This window comes from Mus caroli, unplaced genomic scaffold (assembly GCF_978045245.1).
Source record: "Mus caroli unplaced genomic scaffold, Mus_caroli_1 scaffold_9, whole genome shotgun sequence".
Classification (NCBI taxonomy): domain Eukaryota; kingdom Metazoa; phylum Chordata; class Mammalia; order Rodentia; family Muridae; genus Mus; species Mus caroli.
In genome coordinates, this window is record NW_028227264.1 from 86,543,097 (window position 1) to 86,566,573 (window position 23,477).

General features: G+C 41.4%; 1 protein-coding gene across 3 annotated transcripts in view; it reads left to right on the forward strand.

Annotated features, from left to right (window-relative positions):
- Nucleotides 1–23,477, forward strand: part of CUNH12orf42 (chromosome unknown C12orf42 homolog) — a 156,950-nt gene that overhangs the window by 33,256 nt on the left and 100,217 nt on the right. The gene's annotated exons all lie outside the window — the stretch shown is intronic.

Below are 23,477 nucleotides of genomic sequence, written 5' to 3' on the forward strand. Positions count from 1 at the left end.
ATGTGATTCGATTTGTTAGAAAATAATTCAGTGTATGCTGGAATGGGAATAAAATGTTTGTGCCAGGGCATCCAGAGAGCTACTGGCTTTCGGATCACTGCACAAGGGGCAAGGTCAGACTAATCTGGAACCCATTCGTCCGACTGAAATGTTAGTGAGAACACTTTCCAGGAACACCACCTTGTCCTCAGCCCTCTGAAGGTCATGGACGCCCTGAGTGGCCATCTTTCCACCTGGACAGCTGTGTTGAGAACACTATTGTCCCCAGGCTGCCATCCTCTGGGGGCCGACCTCATCAGTCACATCTCTGTCTTTGTATGGAAACGGCAGCCATGTGAACACAATTATTATGGTTAGTGGCTAGCATCTCTAATGGGAAAAACCCAGAGAAATTCTTGGATATCAGATGTATATTACAGAGGTTTCTAATAAAAGCGCTATAAAGCATTAATGTTGAAAGAGGTTGGGAAAGCACAAAACAGGGTGAAAAGAAACATCCTGTGGAAGTTTTAGTGAGGGGAGTTTTTTTTTCTTGTTAATGACCAGAATCACATTTTTTATTTTCAAGAGAGATTTTTATTTAAAACAGAATGATGTTGCTGCCTTTCTCTTCAGAAATGTTTGTCTTTTGATAGCGTCTTTCCTGGTTTCCCAACTGTCCACTTGAACAGTGAAGGGGACAAGAGAGGTGGTTGCCGGGCCCATTGGAGGATGGGGTTTGCTTCACACGTTTTCCAGGCCTCTTTCCATTGTCATTGTTTCTCAGGACTTTGTCATAACGGCGTCTGATCATTTGAACCCATCTGAAGCTTCCTTGGTGTCTGCTCTCTGGGGCTTCTGTGCAGCAAGCTCTATAAAGCTTTGCAACGCTTGACTTTAGAAATGAGTAACAGGAAGGCAAGGAGGGTCAGGAGAAGGCAAGGAGGTTTTGATTATGAATGGGAAACAATTCTTAAAATAATCTACCTTGAAATTGTTGTTCCATTTTTCTTTTAATCGGGTTTCAGTTTGAAGGTTTAAGTTCTCTCTCCCCTGCTCTCCCAGCCCGCTCCCCTCCTGGCCCTCCTCCCCCCTCCCGGCCCTCTCCTCTCCCCCTTCTCTCACCCAGTTCCCTCTTCCCATCCACCTCCACCTCCTATATCTATTTTGTTTCCCCTTCTGGGAAAGGTTCAAGCATCCTCCCTTGGGACCTCCTTGTTATTTGGCTTCTTTGGGTCTGTGGATTGTAGCATGGTTGTGTTGCACTTAGTGGAATATCTACTTATACGTGAGTGCACATCAATGTGAATGTCTGATGTGTAGAGAAAAAAGTAGTCACAAATTTCTGTTAGATTTGGCTAAAAAGCTTGATTGAGTTATGAGTAACATTAAACTCTGACGCCTGGGCTGACAGATGGCTCAGCAGGTACAGGTGCTTGCTGCCAAGCCTGACAACTTGAGTTAGAGTCTCAGGGCCTGGGGTTGTCCTGTGACCTCCACATTCGCACAGAGGCATGGGTCAATCTCCAACCCGAATAAATAAATATTTAAAAACTTCCAAAACACATAGTGGCCCAATAAGAGGCGGTGACAGTGTCTTTGAGCTTATCTTCAGTGGCTTGCCATGAACTTATTACTTAATGTTGGGAGACACTTAACAGCTATCTAGACACCCTTCTCTATCCCAGGATTGGTGAGCGCGTTTGGAAGGTAGCAACACAAGATTCACATTGTAAACCCCTTACCTGCGATTCATCAGTGACTCTAGGACCCTTTAACATCAGGGTCTGTGTGAATGGTCACAGGACAACAATTGCCACATTCTATTATTGCCACATGCAATAATTCTATTAATACCTCTGCAATAAGTGATAGCGCTTCTCCAGTGGGCTTTGTCATAAACTAGATGCTTACCCTAGAACTTAGGAATAGAGAATCTTTCTTTCTTTCTTTCTTTCTTTCTTTCTTTCTTTCTTTCTTTCTTTCTTTCTTTCTTTCTTTCTTTCTTTCTCTCTCTCTCTCTCTCTCTCTCTCTCTCTCTCTCCCTTCCTTCCTTCCTTCCTTCCTTCCTTCCTTCCTTCCTTCCTTCCTTCCTTCCTTCCTTCCTCTCTCTCTCTCTCTCTCTCTCTCTCTCTCTCTCTCTCTCTCTCTCTCTTTCTTTCTTTCTCTTTCATATACTAGGTGACAAGAAAATGTGAGGTGCTAGGGACACACAGTAAGGATTCCTACATTCTACTGCAGGGAGTGTCTAGCAGGGGAATGCGGTTGATAAACAACTATGATACATACGATGTGAGATTGACAGTCTATTTGAGTTCTATTTGAGCCCTCCTAGCTCGAAGTGATTGGCTGTTATTGCCTCGATCTATTTTACATAGAGCATCCATTGGCTTGAGGTGCTATAAAAACACCACAGATTAGATAGCTCAAATGACAGGAAGTGAAATAATAAAAAATGGTCACTGGAAGCTTGTGTGAGAGAATTCAACTATTACCGTTTGGGCATTTTCAATCGGTAGGCTGAGCAGTGTGTGTCTGTATTACTTCACCTTTGGCCTGACTCTGAGCATTGACCACGTTGATGCTGTTATTTCAGTTTCCTGCTTAAGGTATGAGGGGCAGGAGAGGCAAATGGTCTGAGGTGTCTTAACAAATTGGAGCAGGATGCAGGATTGAGAGTTCATGGTCTCATCCTATTTTATTCTGCTCTAGACATTAGCTAAATGCTTTATAAAAGGTCTTTATAAAAGGTTTCCCACTAATGCCGTTTGGTGAAAATAGCATGAAATCTAGATTTAAAAAAAAACCAAAAAACAAAAAACCCAAAAACCCAAAAACCAACAACAGTCCCCCCCCCTCCATGTCCTGTGTTATTAGTCTTCTGATTCCTTTGGAGCAGTTTCACAAGTCAGAAGGCAGAAGCATTGCCCTTATTGTAAGCATGGTGGTTGGTAGCTTTAGGTGGACACCGTGTCTGAGTGATGAAATTCAGGATAAATATTAATGAAGTGGCTGTCTCTGCCCAGCCTTGGGCATGTTTTCACATGGGTTGATTCTCATTAGATGTGTGTGTGGGGGGGGGGTGGGCAAGCATAAAGGCACGGAGGCTCCTGAAGCTATTCCTTCCAAGCCCACAGATCCCATCCAGTGTGTTGCTCATTGAGCAGGCCCCCTGCACAGCATCTTATGTGCTCAGGATGTAGAAGACATGGGGAGGAACTATGGACAGTACAGACTCTAATCCCATTGGAGATGGTCCTTCTGGGGTTTCTTCTCCGCAGGGTGACTGGTGTGCATGTATTTCCAAATGAGGAATCATGAGTGTTCCTCATCAGTCAGTGGCCCAGATGTCACTCACCCTGTGTAAAAATTAAGACAAAGCTATAAACCATTATGCTATGCACTGTGAAATCCAGCTTCGGGAAATAGAATAGAATAATTTTTTTTTCTTTACACGGAACAATAAAGAAAACCCCACCATAGGTTATTGATACATGTCTGTGGTTCTCTCTGGAGGGTGCAATTTTCAACTTGTTATTAAAGGGGATGCTGAGAGTTCTGACTTCACTGAGAATTTTAAGCTATCACAGTCTGGGCTATTTCCCTCCCTCCTGACACTCATTAAATTTTAGCTAGATGATGCACACTTTCTGTGTTCACCTGTTGGGGAAGACATATCTGAAATAAATATCTGTCAGGTACGTTGTTACTCGCAAAAATACGTGTAGTTTTAAGCCCTGGAAGAGGAGTGTGCTTAGAGGAAGCACACGTTGTCAGCAGCATGCAGTAGAAGCTCATGTTCCAACAGAGGGGGCCCAGGATGTTCTCAGAGGTTTCCTGGCACATTTAATACTAGAAGGCTGGTTTGAAAATTTCCCATTCAACTCTACTAAAGAGTTGGGGGTGGTGTGGGGGGGGGGAGAAAAAAACACTTATCTTAAAGATTCATGATTCAAGCGGCCAATAGAACCTGCAGTTACCATAGTGCTGGGCCCTAGATTTCCCTTTAATGTAATTAAGCCTCAAGATTTATGAATACAACAGGCCAGAACTTGATCCGTGTTCGTTTTCAATTACTGCAGTGAAAGGGCTCTATCCAGATGTCTCTATTTATAGCATTCAAGCAGGCCGGGCCAGGGGATGGGGGGGGGTCCAAATTGTCAACTTGTTAATTCTTCACAGAGGGTACTCAGCTGAGGTTCTGGCTTTGACCCTTTGACAAAAGGCTAGAGGCCCTGGGGGCGAGGGCATCAATGCTTCCAGGGACAACACGGGGAGCCCCAGGGGTCACTCTCTCTGCTTTGTAGGTATTTGTGTAATAATGGGGTCCGTTCCTTATTTTTTTATTTCTGTTACAGTTCTGGGAACATGGAAGGGGGGAAAACTGGCTCCAATGTAGATGTGAAAGACAAACATATATAATGAGAGCATCAGGTGTCCCCTGGCAACAGTAACTGGGATAAAATGCTACAGGGGAACACACAGTATGCAGTGACCCACATAATCGGGCCTATTTTGGGAGTATTGTTTTATTTTTCTTTTGAAGGGTGTTGTGTCTTTTTTTTTTAAATGTTCCCAGGTCTGCAATTTAGTTTTGCCAGGATTATCAGGACCTGTGTGTCTTTTCTCTTGACACAGTTAAAGGTTTATTTCTTTTTGGGAACAGGTTTTTAGCCACCAGAAACCCACCTGCTAGGGAAGTCTAAAAAAAAAATTCCATTTTCTTCTCTTTTATTTATTTATTTATTTATTTATTTATTTTTCTTTGAAAAAGATTTCTGTGCTTTCCAGGACCACTCTACAGGCTTCTCGGACATGTGCAAAGTGTTTTCTTACACGAATGTGGATGTCTGCGTTGGAGATATCATTTTAAAAGGAAAATCCCAAACAAAAGGCTTAGAAATAAGAGCCCAGCGGGGGACGCAGACCCACTAATGAAACGGACTGCATCCAATAAAAAGCCCCAAATCCTGCCCAGGGTTTTCCTTGGTGGCTCCCGTCCATCATTTCATTTTCCTAACTCACAACCCTGAGTTGTTACCTTGTAAACAAGAATGAAGTCGGAGATTGTGTTTGCAGAGCGATAATTGGTTGTTATATTAACGTGGGGGTACAGTTAGAATGGTCGGTCAGTTCTCTTCTGTTTCAGAACTAGAAGGGTCTGCAAACCTTCCTGGTTAGTCCCTTTAAAACAATTGTGTGTGTGTGTGTGTGTGTGTGTGTGTGTGTGTGTGTGTGTGTGTGTGTTTGAGTCATGACCTTTACAGGACTCAAATGTATTTCAATGAATTTAAACAGATTTGACTAGAACAAGGAGTTTTTTGAAAATAGAGCCTCCACCCAGGCTCTGTAGCCCACTGTTGCCCTTCCTGAAACACCTCTTCCTTCTCCCGTTATTTAAGAAGTTATTTAATAATTCAGTACCAAATCTAATCAAGTTCAAGAACTTCATTATACATAAATGTACCCTTCTGGTTTCAATGAATATACTTTCGAAACAAACATCATTTCTAACTACTACCCATTCCCCCTCCACGCCTCCACTCCCCTCCTCCATTTTTTTTTTTTTTAAAGAAATGTGTACCAGAAACGCAGGACAGGAGAACAGGGCTGAAATATATCATGATTAGCCATTCCTCCTGGAAGGCTGTTGTCTGACCGTCTTAGCTAATTAATCTGTCTCTTGCGGAAGCACTTGTGTATTTCCTGTGCATCCCTCGGTTGCACAGTCGGCTTTGAAACCACGCTGAAGCAAGGCAGTGGGGGTTTCCCCACGTTTTTCAAATTTTGCTTAGTTCTCTTGCTGCTACTGCCTCTGGTTGGTTCTATCTATCATATCCATTCAGTCGATTTTGTTCTCTGGAGTGTTTCAAAGTTTACACTTACTTGGTCCTGTTTGCCTTTTGAAGGCCCCCTTAATTCACTTTTATGATCTCTTCCGCAGTCTCTGGTTCTCACTCATCACAAGGTCCTGTGGGTTCCCCCTCCCTGCTATGACGCTACAGCAGGCAAGGGAGGCTAAAGCAGACACTGAGTAGCAAGCAACAACGAGCGGAGTGCAAGAGGCCCAAACTGGAAGTTATCATCTGTTCTGTGAGCAATTCACAAGGAACTGGCTTCAATGACCGGAAGTGGCAGATCACGCGATCTGATCTTCAAGCCTCTGTGGAAGGAGACTTCCAACATGCTGCCTGCTTTTGTCAGTGCTCAAGGCTTAGCTAGGGACACATACATAACAATCTTCGCTAGCAGCATAGAACCAATGTGCTTAAGCTGTTAGTGAGAAATCCGTAGAAACTGGAAAATATTTTCAAATATATGTGGATAATTAAATGGTCGTGGCAGGAAGGACTGTACACAAGGCCAGTGCAGCTGTCTTAACATTTCTTCGGGTTTGAAAAAAAACAAATCTTCTACAATATATTGTATATATAATACATTACAATATTAAATTAAACTATATAGTAAAATATGCATCATTTCATATGTGTTATATGTAATATTATATAACGTATATGTGCGTTTTGAGTGTGAAGCGCCCCCTTATGCTCACCTGATTGAACACTGAGTCCCCAGTTGGTGGTGCTGTTCTGAGCAATGGTGGATCGCAGGGAGAAGAGGCTGGGCAGAGGAAAAGGCTGCGGATTAGGTCTTAGGGATTATAGGCTCCTGCTTCCAGCCTGTTATCTCCCCCGGGGCTTCCTGACTCTTACATAGTCACACATCTTAACCAGTGTCCTCATCTATTGTTGCCCAGGGGTGCCTCTTGCCTCATGCATTCTCAAGGATGATGGAGTGATGTTCTCTCAAACCTGTGGACCAAAATAAGTCCTCCTGTAAGTTACTTCTTGTCAATTATTTGGTCACAGTGATGAGAAAGGCCCAAGGTATATAAATAATATTTTAATATAATATTATGTAATTCATAATGATGGACAATTTTATAGTAAGCTTTTCTTATACAAACTTAATTTTATGGCAGGAGACTCTTTGTATAAAGTGCTTACATGAGATACATGATTACAAGTTAACATAAGGATTTGAACACCGAGATACGACAAAGTATCCATCAGAGGGGAATCTGGAGTGGAGATGACCAGAGGGTGATCTTTAGTTTACAGTCTCTAAGAAGGTCAAAGGTCAGGATGGAACAGTCAAGTTAAAAAAAAAATAACCCGGAAAACCATATTTCCAAGGGACTGGTATTTATTCTGAGCAGATCGGAGGAGTTTGGAAGTGTACTCTGGAGGATTCTGGGTAGGGAGCATCTGAAGAGTTGAGGTCACTGTGGTCTTTGCCAGTGTCAATACCATGGTCCACAGTGCTTAGCGACATTATGAAGCAGCTTTAGAAGGTTAAGGGCTTGTCTTTTCCAAGCTTTCCCCAAACCACTGCTCATGTGTCCCATGTCCTGGCTGTTTTTAGTTCAAGTATCCCACACACCTTCTGCAGTAAGGCCAGCATGAACATGATTCTTCTAAGTTGTGTTTTTCATGAAAATTCCCCTCATTTTTTTTCTTTAAAACTTAATGATCACCCAGTGTCTCCCAACTCAACTCCTAACTTCTTTTTGGTTCCTTGCCACACAAAGCATGACACAGTAGCACTGTGCTGTCACCCGCAAATGTCACACTTAAGAACTGCGCATGCTTAAAGGCTTCTGCTTGAAGTGAGTTTGTGGTTAGTGTTGGGTCACTGGCCAAGAGTTAGGCATGCCTAATTCATGCATCCTCTCCAGCTGTTATCCACCCTGACGGTCTCTCTCCCGTAAGTGCTGCCACCTCTCCAGCTTGCCTGTGGTCTCTGAATGGACTGTCTCCTTCCTGCCATGTGCGTAGCTCCCTGCCTAGCTTCATATTCCCATTCAAAGAAATTTACATCTTTTACCCACATAAGGTTAGGAAGTCACATAAGGTTGTTTATCTTTTCTTAATGATTGTGATTTCAACCTCTTAATTCTGTTTCCACAATGGGCTCAGATAAGCACATAGGGAAATAACTCCCTATGTAGATATAAACAAGATATGCAATATGTACAAAGTATTAACCAAATATTATACTAAAATGAGCTTCCATTACCATTTTATTATTTTTTAAAATAAAAATTTAAATTATTTTGATAATTTCATATGTGACTACCACCTCCATTGCTCTCCCATGACCCTTAACTCCTCTTGTATGCCTCCCACTTCCTCTCAAATTCATGACCTCTTCTTCTTTAATTATTTAATTATTCTCTCTCTCTTTCTCTCTCTCCTCCCTCTCCCCTCCCTCTTTCCCCCTCCCCCTCTCTCTCATACACACACATGCTTATTCGTGCATAAATACAATCGGTGAGCCTGTTGAGTGTTGCTCATAGGTATATGTGCTTAGGGGTTATCACTTAGCATTAGAATAACCCATCAGTGGCCTTGTCCCTGGAAAAGACTGGCTCTCCTCTCTCTCGGCAGTTATTGTCTGTGACTCTTCATCTAGGGGTGGCCTTATGTGACTTCCCCTGTCCATCTTGTGTATCCCTCCAGCCACTTTTAAAGCATTGCTTCTAACCTGTCCTGAGCTGATTTATATCCATGAGTGCTTCTTGCAGAAAATGCTTTGGTGTGAGTCATCCCGTTTCTGTTACAAAGTAGCATCCTGAGATCTGCTGATGGTTGGTTGTCCGGTGTTTAGTGGTAGACAGGAGTAGGCTGTATGCATCTAAGGATCAAGCTTGTTGGGGTCTGGATTTCATGGTCTGGCTTTGGAGAGCAAGAGAACCATGCTTAGGGACGAATGGCTCCAAAACCTGTATTTTCTACAGATATAAAGATTACTCTATTAAAAAATGACTATTGAGAAAAACTATTTTCTCAGTCGGTTAAAGGAGTTTTTAGATATATGGTTCTCAAGAATTAGATCTGGGTTGTCACTAATTAACATGATTTTATGTGAGCAGATAAATAGCTCTTGGTTATAAGACAGAGGAACAAAGTTGACTTCAAATATCACTGTGAACAAAGCTGAATTAGCTCAGCGTTATACACCTAACTGATGCTCTATTTCAGAATTCGGTTCAAGGTCAAGTGCGAAATGTAGCCCCTGTCACTTGGATATTTATTATGCAATGACACCATTCATCTCTCCATCCAAATAAGTGATTATTCAAGTATCCACCCATTTATATATTCATTTGTTATCCTCTTTCCCAACAACCCCATTGTCGATACCACAATTCCCTTATTCAATACATCTTATGTAGGTTCTATCCAGTACAAAGTTTTCTCCTTATTGGGAGGATTCTAAGAGCAGATAAGGCTATCTTTCTTCTCAAAGGGCTCAAAGCCTGATTTATTTAGTGCTTTTATTTTTAACAATAGATTTATTTATTTTTATTTATATGCATTGGTGTTTTGTATCCATTGTGCGTCTACGCACTGCATGCATGCCTGCTGTCTGCTGGGGACAGAAGAGGGTGTGAGATCTCCTAGAACTGACGCTATGGAATGGTTGTGAGTTGCCATGGGAATTCTGGGAATCGAACCCAGGTCCTCTGGAGAAAGCAGCACTTTAACTGTTGAGCCATCTCTCCGACTCCGTTTTGTTCTGGTGCTTGGTTTTTGTTTTTTGAAACACGGTTTAACTGCATTGCCCAGGCTCGTATTGATATTGTGATCACCTTGCCTAATTATCAGCACGGACTGACACCCCAGCGTCTCTGTAAATATGTCTTGGATCATTATGATTAGGACCTTGAGGCAGTTAAAGAGAGGGGAGAGTTGAAGGAAAGAGTGTGCATGCCCCACACTGGGGAAGCGTGGAGACTAGAGGGGGCGGTGGGGCTTGTGAGAAGGTTGGTTATTGTATTTGGAGGGGAGAATGCTGGCCAAGGTTGAGAGAGTGGTTTGGATAAAGGAGTCACCCTTCATGCTGACGAGAGGTGTTGAGAAAGCCTTTGTGATTTCTGAGCAGGGCAAGTGATACGAATTCGGACTCTCCCTTAGAAGGTCGATCCAGGTCGTTTTGGAAGGTAGAATGAGGGAGCCTGAGGAGACAAGAGACATAGCTCCGTCCAAGTTAGTTATTCAGATTTGGGTCACTTCCAATACTCAGACGGTTGCCATAGTGAGGCGAGGGGGCTTTCCAGTTAAAACTCCTCAGTCGTGTTCACATTTCAGGGGCAGAAAAGAGAAGTTGCGTTTATGTTGCTTTCGTTTTTAGTTCACATTCAATGTTGACTTTCTCCTAACTGTTGAGAAGGTTAACTTATATACTCAGATTGTTCTTAACCTGGTGCTTTAGTATAGTGGCCTAAAAAGATGTGGGTGGCCGAGTGAAGAGGGGAAGATACAGATGTGTCCAAATTTAAGAGTGGGGGATGGAAGGATCTGGCTCCTTTCTTACTAAAATAATGGAAACCTAAAACGAATCTGCCGTCCTGGTACATAGTAGTTGTAATATTTTTTATGTGACTAGTATGCAAATACAGCTCTACCTCAGCAAGACAGCCTGCTTGAAAGCATGGTGCTCAGGGAACAGAATGGTAAAGCAGAGATTTCTGTAATTCTCGGGGTCACCATCTTAAAATTAAACGTGATAATGCAAAGTAGGGAACGAAAGATACCTTTAGTGGAGTGCCCAGTGCATAGAGTTGTTAGGTTGGGGCTAACTATCTTTGTGCTCTACAAAACAGACCCCAAGATCACTGTTACACATAGTCATAAACACAGTATGTTATATGAGTGAATTCATTCCAGTTTCATGGGTAGGATGCACCAGAGATGTGGAGTGCTTTCTTTAGCTTCAGGAGTGTCTTAGGTCCACGAAACCATCATTCCTACAGAGTTTCATTGAAACTTATCCATCGGATCCTCTCTGTAGCAATGCTGACTGTCACTAGATTTTTAAACTCACCCCTGCCCCGTGTGTGTGTGGAAAGGTGTATTTCCTCATATATGAAACTCTGCCTGTGTTATATGCTACTCACCCCTCCTGAGTCCCTGATATACTAAACCTTCTGGTTTATTCAAGATTCTGATATATTCTGAATGTCTTATAAGCTCAACAGGTCAATTTGAAAATGTATCGGAGTCAGAAATACTTTTTAACCATCTCCATTTCTTTTCTACAGAGTTCTGTATTAGTTTTTATAACCATACATGCCCCTTAATGAATACAAATTTTAGTTAGAACAGAAGAGACATCCAGATGACATCCTAACACACACACACTATACCTTACACACTCAGTTGTACAAAGGCCAAGACATACTCCGAGGAAAAGACCAAGTTGCCCCAGAGATAACCTGTTAAGACATGTGAATACATTGGAGAGAAACCAGGAAGCCTGCACCAGGCAGAGGGGATTTCTCTTCTTGGAAACAGGGAGAAAAGAATAAAATTTGGCACTTTCTCAGCGTGGCAGCTGTGCCTGTCTCCACAAGAAAACACCATCAAGCAATTTGCGAATTCTTGTTATATAATTATTCTTCACTTAAGGTGACTATTGTGCTCTGTCCCTCATTAGGAATATCTTGTGGTTTGATTTTTGGCATATTTAATCCTGTTCAAAACCAAATTAAACTCCTAAAGCATATGCTACCGTAAAGCTTAAATCACAGGCTTCTGTGATATTTTGCAGAAAGGTTGTCTGGAAAAAGGAAAACTCAAAGCAAAGAACTAAATCTACTATCTATGCCTATCATGAGTCCAAGGCTGGGGTGATTTTTGGACCATCACTATGTAAGCACAGCAAGGGAGTGAGTGTCACATTCAAGGGAATACAATGATGACATCACCCATGGCCTCTCCTCTTACCAGAGTTGGCTAGATGAAAGCCTTTTTGCTTGCCTAGAAAATCAGACAATAATAGCTCTGGCTAATTCCACGCTGTACAGGAGGTTCATCAAAAGTGGGAAATATTGAGGAGTAGGCTATCTTGTGGCTCTTTCTCCTTGATGGCACATTTGTGGCCTAGATGAGGCTGTCTGAAGTACACTAATTTCAAGGATTTGACTGGAATCTCTAAGAAAAGGTATATTTTTCCAAACATGAGTACTTCAACTAAAAATTTCAATTTCCCCTTACATTTTTATTTTTACCCCCGTTTGATCTTCATGAAACTTATCTAAGAGTCTTATTAAGCTGTCTAATTCTTTCAACAAAGTAGATTGTTTATTGCCAACTTTGCATTATGATGCTTTGGGCTGTACTAGTTCCTAGCCATGTTCTTCTCTGTGTGAGAAGCCAAGCACACACAATTTTTATATGCTGCTGTGTGGTCGGGATCACACAAGGATTATTTGGTTTCATTATATTTTGTAGACACCATTAGCTGATCTGCATTATTTCCTATTAGTCCTTGTATATCTGGGTTTAATCTTTGGGTACAGTTGCCTTTTCCTCGGGTTGTTCAAATAGTTTATTCTAAAACACAATATTAACAATAATATCTACACATACTCAAACCACTGTGAGTTTTACTTACCATGGTTATTGTCTAACTCCTATTCCAAAGACTGACTAAATGTGTTCACATGTATAAAATGCTTGGCATTGCTTGGGGATTTGCTAAGTGGCTGCTTTTGTCATTCTGTCCTGAGGGTCATGGGGCTGGCTAAGGGAGGAGGAGACGAACGTAGCATATTAGACTCTTGAGTTTAGTCTATATTCTCTACAAACAACATGCCTACCCCATAACAAGGAAAGCCAACTCCACTCTATCCCTAGACACACACTCTGAGATGTCATCTCCTACAGCCTGTGTTGGGTTTGAACATAGTAGCCAAGAATGATGCTCTTCATTTCTGATTATCTTGTCTCCAACTCCAAGCATCTGCTTCCTCCTGTGGAATCTGACACAGGCTTCTTGTTTCCTTATCCTACGGGCTACGAAAGCTCTCTACCAACTACGATATGTCCTCATCCAAAGTTCTTTTTGGTAGGAAGAATTTATCTCTCTGAAAAGTTATTGCATACGGTCTTTCAGACACACACAGCATATACTTGCATCATAGAAGGACTATTTGGTCCTTATCGTTTGGCTGAATTAAAATGTACTTAGCGTTGAAGCGAGTAAAATTAAATCGAAGTAGTCTCTGGGTTCAGTGGATTTCTAACTGATTCTGCATGATAACATTTTTCTTATGCTCGTCAAAGGTTAAAAATTTGGATTTCCTTAAAATGTTAGCTTGCAGAAAGAATTCTAGAACATGTGCTTTCTCTTGGAGTGTCAGATGGTGTTTTGTTGCCTTGGTAACATGCCCAGATGTGACATACACCTGAGTATAAGTATAGTCTACTTAATTATGCTCAACAAACTCAGAGTACAGTAATTAGTGCTTTTGGCATCAGCTTCCCAGTCTGTGAACAGCCGGGACTATATCGAGGTTTTTATGAGTAATAGTTAAGACTACAAGGGGGCTGCAGCACGGCAGCAATGTGTTCTTAAGTCACTCAATCTTTCTGTCTGTCTGCTTATTTGTCTGTCTCTGTCTCTGTCTCTCTCTTTCTCTCGTGTGTGTGTGTGTGTGTGTGTGTGTGTGTACTTGTCATAGTATGTTTAGCTTGCTATAATAAAATTATTGGACTGGGTAATGTATAGACAATAGAAATTCATTGCTCACAGTCCTGAATATTTTGAAGTTCAAGGTCAAGACACTAGATGATCCAGTGTTCTCTGAATATGATCCTTTATTGCTGTCTCTTCTATGATAGAAGGGGCAAAAATGTCCCCTTAGGACTTTATGATGTCTTTAATCCCATTCACAAGGACAAGTCATCTCCTGAAGGCCCCATATTTTGATACCAACACAATGGTATTATGAATTTTAATGCAGGCACTTAGGAACAACAGAAGCACCCTGACTATGGCAATAACTGTCTGCATCAGTTTTTACTTCTGGATATTATATTTGTATTTTCTAGTATCCACTGTTATCACATCATATACAGCAAAGGGGACTGTTAAGGGAAGAATAAATTGCTATAGTATTACATAATAAAAAGGACAATAAGCCTTTGTATTTATTATTTATTTAAAAAAATTTCATACTAATTAAGATTAGAGGCCAGAAAGAAGACTTGGTGGTTAGGAGTACTTTCTCTTCTTGGAGAGCATCCACGTGTGGGTCTCAGCACTCTTTCAGTCAGCTCACAACTATCTAGAACTCTAACTCCAGGGTCATATGATGCCTCTGGCTTCTGGACACATGGGCATACTCTCTTAGACAGACACAGACACACATGCACCCACAAATAGTAAAAATATTTAAAAATGATTAAATAGACTTTGTTAAGGAAATAAATACCAAATAAATAAAAAGGTGTGTATTTAATATCGCATTAACTATTTTGATATATTAATATTGTATATCATATTAATATATAATATTATTAACAAAAGAGATTTCTTTTTAGCTATGTGGTGAATGAGTTCACTGTATCTTGGGTTGATAAAATAGATGGCAAGTGGATCTGCAGATGTTCTGTGTGCTTCCATACAGATGGGAGAAAGGAAACAACTCAAATATGTCTTTTCTCAAAGGTTTTCTCAAAGATAGATAAATTCCATAGTCAATGCAATTAGAACTGAGCTTGGAGTCCTGGGTATAGATCTTGGTCCAAATCTTCTTTGTTTAGTATCTGTGTGTTCTTGGACGTGTCAATTTGTCCAGTCATCCATCAGTTTTCTTACATGACTATAGACCACAGTTTCTCTTCTACAGGATGACTGAGATGAGCTCAGTAACTGCCGATCTCATTTATTACTCTTACCGGTTCAGCTTCCAGGAGGGTGAAGGTACAGAGTGTACAGGTTTCTGCTTTGCACCTACTTTTCTCATTAGAAAGGATAGAGGCCAGCTGCATTCAACCCTAGATAAGAACCACTCTGGAAGTTGCCTCCTGTTCCCACCCATTCTTTCGATTCTTTTTCTTGCTGGAAACAAGTTACAGTCTTAAATATCCCTCTTGTAGCTCATTCCAAAGCACTGGCTACAAAAAGAAGATAGATGCTGCGTCTCTTTCCCTTCAGCTCTGGGACTTGCTTGGAGCAGGAAACCCAGTGACAGCATTGGTAATCTTTCATGGGGGGGGGGGGGCTTGGAAGGATTTCCAGGCAGTGGTTGCTTGTTGACTTGAGCATCTGCACTAAGGGTGTGTCTGTATCCCAGCCAGAGGGATTAAAGGTGTAAGTCCTGTGTACATTCCAGCTGGATCACACAGACCTAAGAAGGTCTTTGGATGTGATCTTTGCCAGAGCAGTCATGTTGCTCTGGTTTGACTTGAACATGTATTCAAGTCAGAGATGATTCAGTTGCCCGACCTAACCATCACACTGGAAAAATCAAGCACACACAGCCACAGAGACCTTGAGTCAGAGATGATGGTTCTTCATCATACTTACCTTCTTTTCATGTAAATAAGGCGCTTGAGTGAATTATTGAGCTAGAATAAAACTTTGAGATGCTTGACCTCATAATTGAGTATCATTTTAGTTCTGTTTTCGATGTTTGCTTGTGAAGATTGTGTCCTTGGAAGGGGGTGACCCCAGGAAACAGCAGGTTTGAAGAATCTGTTCATATTCTGATGACAGATTGGATACAATGAGGTAGAAATGTGACCAGGGATTCAAGCATCAGCTGGGATGCTGAATTACATGATGTTCAAGATGTCTTCTAGCCCGAGATCCTTAGGTTAATTTTTTTATTATATCAGTTAAGAATATAATTTCTTAAACATGAATCCCAGGAAGTAAGTACCAGGTCTGGGGTTCACTTGAAATTGGACATTTAAGACTTTAAAATAACATTTAGTTTAATAAACTTATGTTTGGTTTCCATGAAATATATTTAGAACTCTGGTTATGGCCATAAGTGCTCAGTCTAAGGTGAAAATGATGAAATTTGGAGAAGTGAAACTATAAATATTTAAGATTTTCAAATGAAAGAGCTGATAGATGCAATGGTCAGACCCCAAAATTACTTTCTGGTAAAGGAAAAAAAATACTTATTTGTATATACCTCTCTCTTCAAAGGCATCTATGGGGCAGCTGACTATTGAAAAGAATTTCTGAATATGAGATTTCAGAAGCACACATCTGTCCATCTTGAGCACAATGAATGTTAAATAGATTTTCAAGTTAGTGTGTGTGTATGTGTGTGTGTGTGTCTCATGGGTATAGAAGCGATGTTCTTATTGAGCCCTGAAAACCACAGTAAACTTCTCTTGTGTCCCATCTTCCCCCTTGCAGAGCCTTAAATCTCACTTCTGCCCACAGTATTGTTCTGAAAGAACTGGCCATATTGTGCTGATTGCTATTAAATTAAAGCAGAAAGGGAGAGACACAAACGTGGAAATCCATATTGCCAGCAGGGATACCACCATCTTTTATTTTGCATTTGGGGAGGGTCAGAAAGTCATGACAGGCATCTGACCCCTGATAACCTCTTTGATGCTTCTATGTGAAGCTTTTTTTTTTCTGGGGGGGGGGGTGAACTTAATTAAATACAATTGAATTTCCCTGCTAACATGCCCAGTGAAAGGACTCCTTTGAGTTGGCTGGGTATTTGCTGGCCAGGAACAATGATGCTTCTTTTGTTCCTCAAAGAAAAGTTAGCATATGTTAGTTAAGGATTTGTGATTCCTTTTGACTGGACGGGCTGGTTCCTGGAAATTCAATGATTCTTCTGAAATGGTAACCACATGCCAAGATAGAATGCATGATCCATAAAACCCCAACCCCCAAGAACCCTGCTCAGGCCCTTTATTGTAAGGCTTCCTGTATCTAGCCACACTGAAAAACAAATCTGCTCACCAGTGACTTAGAATGAAGTTGCTGATATTTGGCTGTACATAATAGAATTTGTCCATTTCTTGGATTTTCTTGCAGCCAAAGGAAGGGATATTTGCAGAGTCCTGTTAGTGCTGGTTGATTGAGAACAACTTTAAGCAGATGTTGACATGGAATATTCACTTGTTGCTTTTGCAGCACAGTTGACCGTGGCTATCCAAAGTTGAATAAGCAACCCGTTTCCTGGTAATACTTTGATCAAAAGAAGCAGCAGCTACGGACAATGCCACTTCAATAAAGTTTCTGTTCATAAAAAATTCAAATAAAGTGTCCATTGTTTTTCTTGAGTTTCTGGGATTAGTGACTGACAATTAGCAAATGAGGAGAGTTGATTTATGATCGATCTCGATACCCGCAGAGGGAGTGAGTTTATTCGGCTAGGAGCCTTCTGTTTACCTAGAGGGGAATCAGATTTACTTCTTAGACTCGGAATCTTTGGACTTAGATGATTTTGTCTTCCTCGAAGAGAGAGGATTAGAGTTGGGAACTGGTGCTTTGTAAGTGTTAAGCCCCGCCTCCTCTCCTCTATGCCCACCCCTCACTCATTTCTCCATTTCTAAGCTTTCCTGGATCTCTCTAGTTATTTAGGAGGATAAAACGTCAGCACTTGACCTATTGCCCCATCTGGCTTCTGTTTTATCTCTTGTTCTCCATTCATCGTGGAACTCCTAAAAGCTTTGTAGACTACACCCAGCCCGTGGTTCCTCTTGGCTATCATTTTGGAATAGAGTTTTTAGACACACTCACTTGTACTGCACTTGACAGGTAACATCAGTGGAAATCACAGCTGCTGTGTGACATTGGAAGGTTTTACTCTACACAAGGACATTATGGACTAAACCAAGTCTTGTCAAGGGGCCCTATCTGCCTAGAGAGGGTCCCATGCCTTTTTGTTTTTGAAGTTCATTTAAAGCTCCATGGGAGGAGTGGTATCTTTGCCAATACATTCTTTGGCCCAGTTTCTGCCTTTCTTGTTTGCCTGTACTTTTCAAAGTTGAGGCCTTTCGAAGGTAAAGATGCTTTAAAGACCGAGAATAAAATTATAGTTATTTCAAAGGTCAAAAATTCACTGTCAATAGGAAGTTTGCCCAAGGCTGATAAAATATTAGGTCACTATCAGACTGGAATCAATTATTTTTTCTGTGTATTTAAAGTCTCAAAGTATGAGCTGAGGGAAGAAAAAAAAATAGTGCAATGTTTATACAGAAATGCAATATCAGCATCTTCCTTTCTCACAGGCTGCTTCATGCTCCACAATCTAGATGACCTGGAATGCTTCAGTGAGGTAGCAGGGCACCCCGAGAAGAACACAGGTCTTGCAACCAGGCAAACTCCCCTTGGCATCCCAACCTTGGGATAGCGTGAACTTCTTTAGGTTTCAGACTTCTCACTTCCAAAATAAATCTTGATTGAACATGGCAGATACCCAGTAGTACCTTGGTTGAGGGTTCAGGGACACTGCAGGGACATTGTAGGGGCACTGCAGGGACAGGGCTGTTCTTGTCACTGTCAGGCAGCTAACACATGGTCAGAAAGTTCTCCAGTAAAGGCTTGGCCATATCTGTTCTCTGCAACTGGCATCTTGCTCCCTTTTCTGCCATTAAATCTATATTTGCTTCTGCCTCCAGATTTAGCTCAATGGATCTATGCTTCAAGAAGTGGCCGCTGCTTCTTCTTTGTGTTTCTACGTATGTCTGGGGAAGGAGTTTCTTGGGTACTCCATCTATCCTTCCATCAGGGGCTTTGTCCTGCTGGGCTTGGAGCTTCCTGCGGGGAGTACCATGGAGATTGTGCACCATTTAGTTTTACTTCTTTGGTGCTGAACATACCCCAGTGTGATTCAATAATTATCTTGATTGCAACAACCAGACAAGTGGACAGAAACACCTTGGGCATAGTTATGACAACTGGAAACCCCACTACATGGTGGCTAGACCATGTCTTTGGGTTTCCTTGTTAGTGGACATTGCTTAATTCTTGGTCCATTATACTTTGTAGGACTTTCATCAGAGAGGGATTTATCTATTTCCAAAGCTTTGGTTATATTTAGTCTTAATCTTTTTATTTTACTTTTTTTTTTGAGATGGAGGTCTTGCTAAATAGCCATGGCTGACCTCTTAGTGGCTATCTATCACACACAGGTTATTCTTGGCAATTCTGCTTTAGCCTCCAAAGTGTTGAGTTATAGGCATATTCCACCATTCCTGTCCTCTTAGAACCCCTTTAAGACAACAAACATGGTAAATATTAGTGGCTCAACAATGTGGTATCTGGGAACCATATTGTCAGGAAGCTTGATGAAAAAGCAGGGACTTAGGCTTGAAGTAGACCCCCCGACCTACCCTGTGCATTTCAACCAGTGGGTCCTAGGTGACCTTGACTATACATTAAAGTATAAGAATCATCAGTAGGTAAAAACTGCTTCAGGAAGAGTGGATTCCCTGAAATTTCTGACATTTGAATGTCTTTGGCTATGAAGACTCCTGAAAAGTGCCCGAGACAGCAGCCGAGGGAATAAAGCGATGTGTTGGTACATCGTTGAGGCACTGCTTAAGTCAGGAAGCAACCTGCCAACCAAGAACACGTCAAACGAAGCACTCCCTCTTAGGTTAGAGCCAAGTAGACAACTTAGATTTTTAAAAAAGGGTTCAGTTAATTTAAGAAATGAGTTTTTGAGCTTAAAATCTTCATTTTATGCATAAAAGTAAAATGGTTTTTCTCTTACAATCAAAGTACAGCTTTTAAAAAGCAACAGTGCCCACCATGGCAAACACATCTTTTTATTTGGTGCAGTTCAATGACCTAACCAGGGAGCTCCAGGCTTCTGCTTCTGTTCCAATCCCAGGGGCAAAGCAAGTATTTGCTTTTAGCATTGTTGACACCCAAGCACTTTGCAAATGTTTCCACAAGGCCAGCTGCCCTTTGTAGAGCCTCCTGGGAACTTTTCCTTTGGTTACCAACCCTCAAGTGCACGCAACCCTTTATTTGGGAAGATATTTGTCACTTCCCATCTTTCAAAGGAGGGTGATCCAGACCTTGACTCCAGCTTGAAAATCTTTGTGTCTTTAGTCAGTCCTCTAGGCTTCTCTGAAGATTTTCTTCTGCAGCCTATTCAACCTTATTGCTGATCTAAGAGGGAGCGCATGCATGCATGCACGCACGCAGGCATGCACACGCACATACGCATGCACATTGTGCCTCTTCTATTCCTCCACTAAATCTTAGATGATTGGAAGTTCTGAAACAGTGAAATCATTCCTGAAAGCTTTAGTGAAGTTTGGATGGAGCTCTGCAGGGACATTTCTGATGATAAATTTTGTGATAAGTTTTATATGACATTTGTGCTCCCTTCCTTAGCTTTCACTAGTTTAGTCATCTCGAAAATTCTTTCTTTAAGGCCACAATGCTCCTCCTCCTTCTCCTCCTCCCATCCCTTCTTCCTTCTTCCTTCTTCCTTCTTCCTTCTTCCTTCTTCCTTCTTCCTTCTTCCTTCTTCCTTCTTCCTTCTTCCTTCTTCCTTCTTCCTTCTTCCTTCTTCCTTCTTCCTTCTTCCTCCTTCCTCCTTCCTCCTTCCTCCTTCCTCCTCCCTCCTCCCTCCTCCCTCCTCCCTCCTCCCTCCTCCCTCCTCCCTCCTCCCTCCTCCCTCCTCCCTCCTCCCTCCTCCCTCCTCCCTCCTTCCTCCTTCCTCCTTCCTCCTTCCTCCTTCCTCCTTCCTCCTTCCTCCTTTCTTCTTCCTTCCTTCTCCTCCTCTTCCTCCTCCTTTTCTTTCCAGGGCTGGAATTAAAGGCATGTGCCACCACTTCTTGTCAGTATTCACTTCTGCAAAGAGACTGTGTTTATTGACTGCATCTCTTAGTCATGAAGTGTATTGAATTCAGGACATTCAATGTCATCTGCAGATAAAAATTGTCATTGGTAAAACGTGTATCTGCAATAGAATGGCCCCCTGAGATCCTGCCTGCAGGCTCAGTTTTCACCAGGCATGTAGTGAGCCTGTGTGTAATTGGAGCAAAACCTGTATCCTGGAGTACATGACACCTGTTTCCACAGCGTCACAACATAGTTTTCAAAATTCTAAATTAAATGGATCTGGTCTGTACTTATTTTTGGTAACCTGCCTCGTCTCCAACATAAGGGTTATGACTGTATTTCTTTTCATTGGACTTGAGCCTTTCGTTCACCACTTATGGGATGTTGTTGCCTTCTCTTCATGTTTAAAGAAACACTGGGTGTTATTATTGCCATTATTATTGTTGTTGTTGTTTATTCTGGGTATTTGGAGCAAAGCACCTTGCTTTCTGTGGTGACTCTTGTGGCTTTCTCATTGCACTTGAGTTAGTTTTCAATGTGTAATTACTGCCAAACAAGTTAATTGCTTTATAAGTGTCCAGAATTTCTTGCTTTAATTTTGCTTTCATTTCCCAACCTTCATCATACATTAACTGCTCAACATAAACACAGATGATTGTTAATGAATGCCTAATGCCATATTCATTAGAAAATCAGGTTAATGACTGACGACAAATATCCCAGTACTTCAGTTTTTCAAGTCTCTCTGCCACCTTCAGCTTGTGGATTACAATAACCGTTGTATTTGAAAAGAAATTCTACCTGCTTTAGAAGATTTAGGGAGAAGCTTTTCTAAAGAGTTGATAGTTAATCCTAATCTCTGCTTCTTTTCTCTGTTAGATACCTCTAAAGTTGTCAAATGGTAGATATCAAATATACACAGTCATTTGCATGTTAGCTATACCTCAACAACATGGTCCACATTTTGGAAAGTACAAACCGCAGGACTGCTGTGTACAAGTGTTCATGTGCTGCACTGGGCACCTTGGAGACAATGGTTTCCCCAATACAGTTTCTCTGAATGATGCTACTCACTGAGCCCCTGGCCATGGGCATAGCTTGAACAGTGGTACTAAGAAATCTCCATTGAAATCAATGTACTGAGCAGGGTACTAAGGGTCCCACCCACTTCAGACAAAGGTTACCTAGTTGGAAAACCCCAGACTAAATGTGTGATTGAATGATTGCAGAGATTTCACCGAGGAAGGAAACTGAGATGTGGGCTTGGCAAGGCTTGACCTGATGGTCTGCATCTTTAACCTGGAGTCTCTCCTTCCTGCACCTATGAGATGGTTTTCCAGGTCAAACCAGACACCCAGGGTTTGAAGGCTGTGTATGTGTCCTGGTGACTCAACAGAGGGTTACATAGTCAGCGATCTTGGGCTGTTTACTTTGTGGTGCAATCTGAAGTAGCTTCTTTACCCAGCATGCCAATGGTGAGAGTTTAGGATTCCTTCCTGCTCCAAATTCCAACTCCATTGGGGAGCCCAGAGGGGATTTCCTGCATCCTTTAGTCCTTTTGCTGTATGTTTCTCATGTACAGAACTGATACCAGGTTACCATGTAAAGATGTGTTTGCTTGACTTTATGGGGTCATGCTCATGCTTATACTCATGGTATATCTAATATAACTAAATATTAATCATATATTTATAATTACACAAAATATAATTATATTATGAATATAACACATTCATTACAATTTATATATCTGTATATTATATTTATATAAATGTATGTACAAATACAAATACAAATATATAAAATAATGAATTATTATATGTTTATGATCCTAACTTTCAGGCTCTGAAAATCAGTTTACTCACCCGTATATTTAATCTGGATTCCAGGAGTTTTATTATTTTTCTGTTGACTTAATTTTAGACTTTTATTTATCATGTCCTTCAGTCTTGGTTCTGGATTTCAGGAGGACCATCCTTTCCTCTTCGGTTTTCATTGAGTGGGAAGTCTGTTTTCCAAGTCCACATCATCTCCCACATGTGAATCTGTACAAGCCTGGCTTCCTCCTGTAGAACACTCCACTTACCTGCTTTCCCTGCATGAGTCTTTATAACTCTCTCTGTTATAGTTCTGCTCACTTGGAGCTGGGGAGATGCTTAGCTGTCAAGAGAACTTGCTAGTCCTGCTGAGGACCCGGGTGTAACTCCTAACTCTCACACAAAGCAGCTTATAACTATCTCTGTCTCCAGTTCCAGGGAATCGGATACCTTCTTCTTGACTCTGTGGGCACTTGCATGTTCATGGTCCATGTGCATACACTCAAGTGCATACATCATCACATAAAATTATGTCAATAAATAAAATCTTTAAATCCTGATGAAGAGCAGAAGCACCACTGTTTTTCAGATGTGTACCTGTGTCCTAGCCTTGAGCTTCTTGTGGCTTTAGTCTTTCAAAGTACCGAGACTGAGTTTAGCAAATGTTGCATAATAAGTCAAGGGCCCTTGTACACTGTGACTAACAGAAATGAAAACCATCAAATTGAAAACAAGAAGCCAATCCTGAGATAATCTTATTAAGAGTTGACATTTTATATAAAATGTCAAGGTTCTCTCTCATTGTCAGATCCTCAGCAAACCTTCTCTGACTGCCGCGAGCAGTCATATTAAATGCACAGCATTTGCTTTGAGCAGGTTTCTGCCATGTTAATTCCGTATGACATACAGTTCCAAATTAATGACGTCTACCAAGCAGTATTCATTTCTTATTAGTGTTCTTGGGTATGCGGGTTGGCTTTGGATGGTTCAGTTTGGGATGGCTGAAGACTATTTGACACACATCAAAAGCATATGGCAAAGGGC